This window comes from Antedon mediterranea, chromosome 11, assembly GCF_964355755.1.
Source record: "Antedon mediterranea chromosome 11, ecAntMedi1.1, whole genome shotgun sequence".
Classification (NCBI taxonomy): domain Eukaryota; kingdom Metazoa; phylum Echinodermata; class Crinoidea; order Comatulida; family Antedonidae; genus Antedon; species Antedon mediterranea.
Window position 1 is genome coordinate 20,783,173 of NC_092680.1, and position 7,681 is coordinate 20,790,853.

The following is a 7,681-nucleotide window of genomic DNA, read 5'->3' on the forward strand; positions in this document are numbered from 1 at the left end:
TTAAAGCAGTAAACATACATTGTAAACTATACAGTATGTCTATGGAAAGAGATAAACAGAATAATTAAAGCAGTAAACATACATTGTAAACTATACAGTATGTCTATGGAAAGAGATAAACAGAATAATTAAAGCAGTAAACATACATTGTAAATAAACTATACAGTATGTCTATGAAAGAGATAAACAGAATAATTAAAGCAGTAAACATACATTGTAAACTATACAGTAAGTCTATGGAAAGAGAGATACACAGAATAACTAAAGCAGTATACATACATTTTCCAGTTATTTTCTTTTAAAAAGCTTTTATTTGAAACTGACAACGATTACATCAATAAATTATACACGTTAGAAGCATTCTGTATCTATAAGTAAAGATTATAAGTCTACTAGAAAAAGATAAAAAAAATACCTTGTTGAAAAGTGGATTTTTATTTTTTCCTTGTAAATAGATGATTTTGAATATAACTTGTATTGTAAATGGAGATATATGCTTTGTAATTGTTTATTAAAAAATTGTTAATTTAAAATATGTTTCGTAAATAGATGCTTTGAAAAAAAAGGTAATTTGTGGAAATATGTTTTGTAAATAGAATTGATGAGTAAATAAAACTTATGTTAAAGGGTGAAAAATAGTATTTTATAGAAAAGAGAGAAATGCATTGTTAAATATATGTTTGATTAAAACAAATGCAATTAGTAGAAAATATGAATTTTTTAGATATAATAACCAATGAGCAGACAGTACTGTTTGGATCTTATTATATCTCGTGATTGCAGCTCAGGTTTTGAAATGATACTATGTACAGTACCACAGAACTAACTAACAAGCCTGTTAGTGGCGATGATTTGCTGAACTAACTAACTAACTAACCAGCCTGTTAATGGCGAAGATGATTCGCTGAACTAACTAACTAACAAGCCTGTTAGTGGCGATGATTTGCTGAACTAACTAACTAACCAGCCTGTTAATGGCGAAGATGATTCGCTGAACTAACTAACTAACCAGCCTGTTAGTGGCGAAGATGATTCGCTGAACTAACTAACTAACCAGCCTGTTATGGTGATGATTCGCTGACCTAACTAACTAACCAGCCTGTTTAGTGGCAATGATTCGCTGAACTAACTAACTAACCAGCCTGTTAGTGGTGATGATTCGCTGAACTAACTAACAAACCAGCCTGTTATTAGTGGCAATGATTCGCTGAACTAACTAACAAACCAGCCTGTTATTAGTGGCAATGATTCGCTGTTGGTCTGGAACGAAATTAAGAATAAAGAATACACAATACCTGTATAGGCTGAGTCAGTTATGTGGGACATTGTACACTGATTATGAACACAAAGAGTGCACAAACTCAATGTATAGGCTGAGTCAGTTATGTGGGACATTGTACACTGATTATGAACATAAAGAGTGCACAAACTCAATGTATAGGCTGAGTCAGTTATGTGGGACATTGTACACTGATTATGAACACAAAAAGTGCACAAACTCAATGAGCGTGCTATGCAAAGTACAAATTAAGCATAGATAGCCTATATATAAATCCAAAGCCAAATTTGTACAGATAAAACATAGAATGGGACAAACCCAGATGAGATGTTAAAATGGATGGATTTATTTAACATAAAATGGGTTACTAGATAATCTGTATTAAGAAATGTATACGAGTATAAATTATGTATGTAGATGATGTAAAAAAAGAATTATGTTACTAAGGAAAATAATAAGTTTGTGTTTTAATCGAAAATGAGTTTTAAAAATGATATGTATAAAAAGAGGAATGCAATATTAGTAGAATTTACAAGTTAAACAGATGAAAAAATAATGGAAAGAGTAATATGTAAAGAAAGGAATACAACTTTAAAAAAATTGTATGTAATGTAAACAGATAAAAACAAATATTGTAAATAGAATAATAGAATAATATATATAGTGTATAGAAATGAAAATGTGTTTAGAGACAAATATATATGTAAAGAGGAGCACGTATATGGAAATAAAAGTGGGAAGAACCCACATAAAATAAAATTTACTGTAAAATGTAAAATTTTAATTTCTAAGTTTTAAAAGGGTTATGGAGATATGGCCATTTGGTCGCCATTTTGAACTTGGGGCTGTTACCATGGTTACGGGATTGTGAAAATGTGTTACCTAGCATTTTTGGTATCCTAGCACCATAATAAAGTGAAATCAAGTGAAATCTCACTTTGGGCATTAAAATCCTACGGAAATACACGAGGACCCTGAATATTAGGACGAAACGTACGACATAAGCACAACGCAATTGACCAATGACAAGCATTGGAGTAATCAAAAATAATCATTTCATTTCATTTATTTATTTGACCAACAAAGTGACATAATATACAATGTATAAAGATGAATTGGTCAGGAACTGCTAAAGTAATTAATACTATGTAACTAAGAGTCAGCAGTCCCATGATCTTAACTAAAATAAATATATAATATATAATAAATAAAGTAAAAAGCTGTGAGTAGGCCTATACAGACAAAAAGAACAAATATGATATACAAAAAAATTGAATTAAATATACAAAAAAAAAAGAATTAAAGAAAATTATCATGAAGGAAAGAGTCAAAAGATGATAAAAGATGAGGAAAAGATTCAGTAACATTGGGGCTTGCGTTGCGTCCTAGTTGGAACCCTACTGTACATCGCTAAAAATATTAATTTCCTCTCATAGAGTTAGTGCGCACGCTATACGAATAATGTGAGTGTGATTTTTACATTTTACCAATGAAAGTGTGGGAGCATCAATCGCCTCTTTGATCTCTAGAAAGCTGCAAGATGGCTTCTGTAGCAGCAGCAGCACGAATATCGGCTGCACAACTTTGTGTCTGCACAATGCAAAAACTTTTCTACGGATCTCCTCCATGTGGTAGTACCTACCTTATCCTATCTGTCTCATGCAGTTCCGTAGAATTTAGATTGAGTAACAGTAGTTACTGTTCCATTCTATCTTATAGAAGATACCATGAAGAGTTTTAACACGAAATGTCTGATTTCATGGGTAGATTGTTAAGCGTCGGTAGTTATTTCCGGGTGTGTTAATCCCTTTGCAACAAAGAATGCACAACACACCGCTTGTGTCAAGCTAGCCGACAATAAGCCAGCCGACAATAAGCCAGCCCACTTTTATTTTTTCCAGCCGACAATAACTAACCTACACCTTTCATTCTTTCGGTAAATAAATCGTCATGCTGACGAAACTGGCATTATCTACTTATTATATACGGAGAGCCATTTATGCATTTAAACTTTTAAAATAAAAATAGTACTACGGTGTAGGGCCTAACTGCTCCAGTGGATCCAATTTGGCACAGCGGGAGCACAGTGAAAAGTCACTAAAGTGTAATATCTTTTCGATGTACACTATGCTCCATTGGACTCAATTTGATCACACTATTTTACTTTCAAATCTCTTTAACTAATGGTATCCTGGCATTACTCTTGACCTATTCAAAGACTATCTGTCCAATCGACTTACATACAGTATATCAACAATGTTCTGATTTTAAAACCTATTGTTTGTGGTGTAGGCCTACTTCAAGGGTCTGTATTAGGTTTTTTAGGTGTTAAGCATACACAATTTCTTGGAGTACAAATAGACGAAAAACTAACCTTAAAAACCCATATTAAAGAAATCGAAACTAAAATTTCTAAAAAATATTGGAATTTTATATCGTCTAATTCCCTTTACTTATCCAAACAAATCCTTTGCATTATTTATTGTTCACTTATTTTACCTTTTATTTCTTACTCCAATCTTGTCTCGTCAAACAACTATATTTCAAACCTCAACAATATTATGTTTAATCTCCAAAAAAAAAACCCATTCGCCTCATCTCTGGTGCATCACGCCTAGATCACACGAGTGTGCTTTTCTCTTATTAGTTAGTTTATAGAAGAAAGAGAGATTCTCTGATCCAAGTATTTAAAATACTGAAAGGATTCGGTAAATTGGACATTGAAACCTTTTTTAATATGTCAACTATCCATTATACTAGAGGTCATTCTTTCAAACTATGAAGCCGCGGGTCAAAACTAAATGGGGATCAAATAATTTTGGAGCAAGAGTTGGAACGCCGCTTGCCGAGAGTTGTTGTAGAGTCAAAGTCATTGAATCAGTTTAAGTCTAATTTGAAAGAACACTGAAAAACCACCACCAGAAGTTTCAGCCGTATGTAAGAGATTTGTAATTCCAGAGAGGCGAATAAGCAATTTGCTTTAGCCTTAATTTCAAGCTAATTATCTTAAATCGTTAACTGAACAACATCAATATATCCTCCAACAATGCACTCGTCAATTGTCTACTTCCCACTAAAATTGCTTGCAGCTTCATAAAAACAATAACATCATAGCGTGATCTTCTTGTAACTTACCAAATTAACATTATGCAACATAATATCCGTTATTATTAGCACCAAATTATATAATGATCTCCCTGACAAAATTATGATACCTTCAAAAAAATATTTTCTTTTAAATTAAAAAAAAAAAGGAGTAACACATTTATTTGGTTTTCTGTGATTCCATAGTATAAACATGGTCTTGTCTTGTTGAGTGCTTTTCTTGTTTGTCCTATTTTCTTTATGCATGTTAAATTAAACATAAACATGATTGCAACTTCTTTGTTTTCTTTTTCTTAACTAGCTACCCGTCACAAGTTTGTTTGGACGGAGACCTTCAAATGTTGTTACTTCCTGGGTTTTGCCTCTTTATTATTTATATTTGTATTATGTTACCTTGAAAGAGAAAAAGAAATAGAAATAATATTTTTATTTGATTTGGCGCCAGTCGAGAGTGATATAAAACATAATTCAAGTCAGTAAATTTTGATATGTGTTCATGTGTTTATTGTTAATACACCGTGCTCCAGTAGTGAACCCTATTTGGTGCCAGTGGACCACAATGAAATGGTCACATACAAAACACATCGAGAATAAATACTTTTCGAATACAAAAATGTTTCAAATTTGTTGGTATAATGTATATAATAGACCAGCTTCAGATTGGTTCCACCACCCACCCGAAAAGGGCATTTGACACAATGTGTGTATATATTATAGACCAGCTTTAGATCTAGCTGGTGCCACCCGAAAAGGACATTACAGTAATGACACAATGTTTGTATATATTATAGACCAGCTTCAGATCTAGCCGGTGCCACCCGGAAAGGACATTACAGTAATGACACAATGTTTGTATATATTATAGACCAGCTTTAGATCCAGCTGGTGCCACCAGGAAAGGACATTACAGTAATGACACAATGTTTGTATATACTATAGACCAGCTTCAGATCTAGCTGGTGCCAACCGAAAAGGACATTCCAATAATGACACAATGTTTGTATATATTATAGACCAGCTTTAGATCTAGGACATACAGTAATGACACAATGTTTTCTTGAGTCCTATATATTATTATGTGTGAACAGGAAAGTTCAGGTAAACGTTTCAGGTACCCAAAACAAAAAAAAAAGTGTAAAAAATAGATCCAGAAATTAAAAGAAAGAAAAATAAATAAATCAAAATCAATGTTTTTGTTGTTGAAAACTTTCTAATGGTACTCTAATGGGTTGTGTAGAATTACCATCAGCATCTTGGAAATACTACTCAAGTTAAGGATCAGGGTGGATTTGAGGTTTGTAGAAATTATTTTCTAGTCAGGGCTGTGCTTTTTTTTTCAGTCAGGGTTGCGTAAGTTAGGTTTACTCGTTGGCTCCTACTGTAATCGTCGTTGGAAGATACATAAGCATATCACGGAGGCATTCGAGAGAGACTACTGTCTCAGAATTATATTGCTGACTGCAACTGCAGAATGACGTAAACAAACATATGCATGTCTATGACAATAAACTACATGGTTACATTCAGTTTATACTCATCGTATGATATTGTTAAATTGTGTTGTACGAGATTTAGTATACAGTAAACAAGGCAAAACCATTTTAAATTCAATAAAACTCTATGGCACTATCTATGATGATGATAAAACAATACATCTGCATTTTTTACAGTTCAGTGTATAACTTAATTCTTAAATTCCATATTTTGGTGATTTTTTTAGCTCTATCTGTACCTATTCGGCCTATACGATACGATATAAATACATCTGAATATATTAATTACAATTCTATTTACAATTCTGACATTTCACTGGATGTTGTTTTTGTCTGAGATCCTTCAGATGATTCTGTACAAAGACAAAACAAGAAATTAACATTTTAATAATTTTAACAAACAATATATTATGACACAAACAATGGAAATAAAATAATAAAATTAGGCCTAGCATAATTATTGAGTAAATACTGGGAAACAGAAAGTTCTACTGCCAGCAATAGACTGAATTTAATATATAGCATGCAGGCGTCGTGCCATCAGAGAAGAAGATTACGGTAGCTTATTGCCGATTGTTTTAGTGTTTAGTGATGAATATATAGCATGCAGGCGTCGTGCCATCAGAGAAGAAGATTACGATAGCTTATTGCCGATTGTTTTAGTGTTTAGTGATGAATATATAGCATGCAGGCGTCGTGCCATCAGAGAAGAAGATTACGGTAGCTTATTGCCGATTGTTTTAGTGTTTAGTGATGAATATATAGCATGCAGGCGTCGTGCCATCAGAGAAGAAGATTACGGTAGCTTATTGCCGATTGTTTTAGTGTTTAGTGATGAATATATAGCATGCAGGCGTCGTGCCATCAGAGAAGAAGATTACGGTAGCTTATTGCCGATTGTTTTAGTGTTCAGTGATGAATATATAGCATGCAGGCGTCGTGCCATCAGAGAAGAAGATTACGGTAGCTTATTGCCGATTGTTTTAGTGTTCAGTGATGAATATATAGCATGCAGGCGTCGTGCCATCAGAGAAGAAGATTACGGTAGCTTATTGCCGATTGTTTTAGTGTTCAGTGATGAATATATAGCATGCAGGCGTCGTGCCATCAGAGAAGAAGATTACGATAGCTTATTGCCGATTGTTTTAGTGTTCAGTGATGAATATATAGCATGCAGGCGTCGTGCCATCAGAGAAGAAGATTACGATAGCTTATTGCCGATTGTTTTAGTGTTCAGTGATGAATATATAGCATGCAGGCGTCGTGCCATCAGAGAAGAAAATTACGATAGCTTATTGCCGATTGTTTTAGTGTTCAGTGATGAATATATAGCATGCAGGCGTCGTGCCATCAGAGAAGAAGATTACGGTAGCTTATTGCCGATTGTTTGTGTTTAGAATACTGATGATGAAACAATTGAGATTTAATCAAGATGAGTTAATGGTGAAACAAACATGAACTTACCTGTTGCAAAAAGCGCTTGACATGAGCAGTATTCATAGCCTTCTTTCTTCCACATGGAACAGAATCCTTTTGCAAACACTTGTCAAGATCAATTAAGTGATGGTGGTCATATACATTACAATTACAACAATCAATTCCCATGAACTTGTATTGCAAACATGCTTAGGCCTAATTTATCTCATAACGATCTCTATGCTTGTCTGAAGTTTGAATGTACTGCTGATAAACTTGCTATTATTGAATTCCGCGCAGCGGCACTTAATTGTAATTTAAAAAATCAAAACCCCGCAAAATGCTCTGTTGTGCCATCCACTTTTGAAGACGCGTGTGTGCGCGCGTT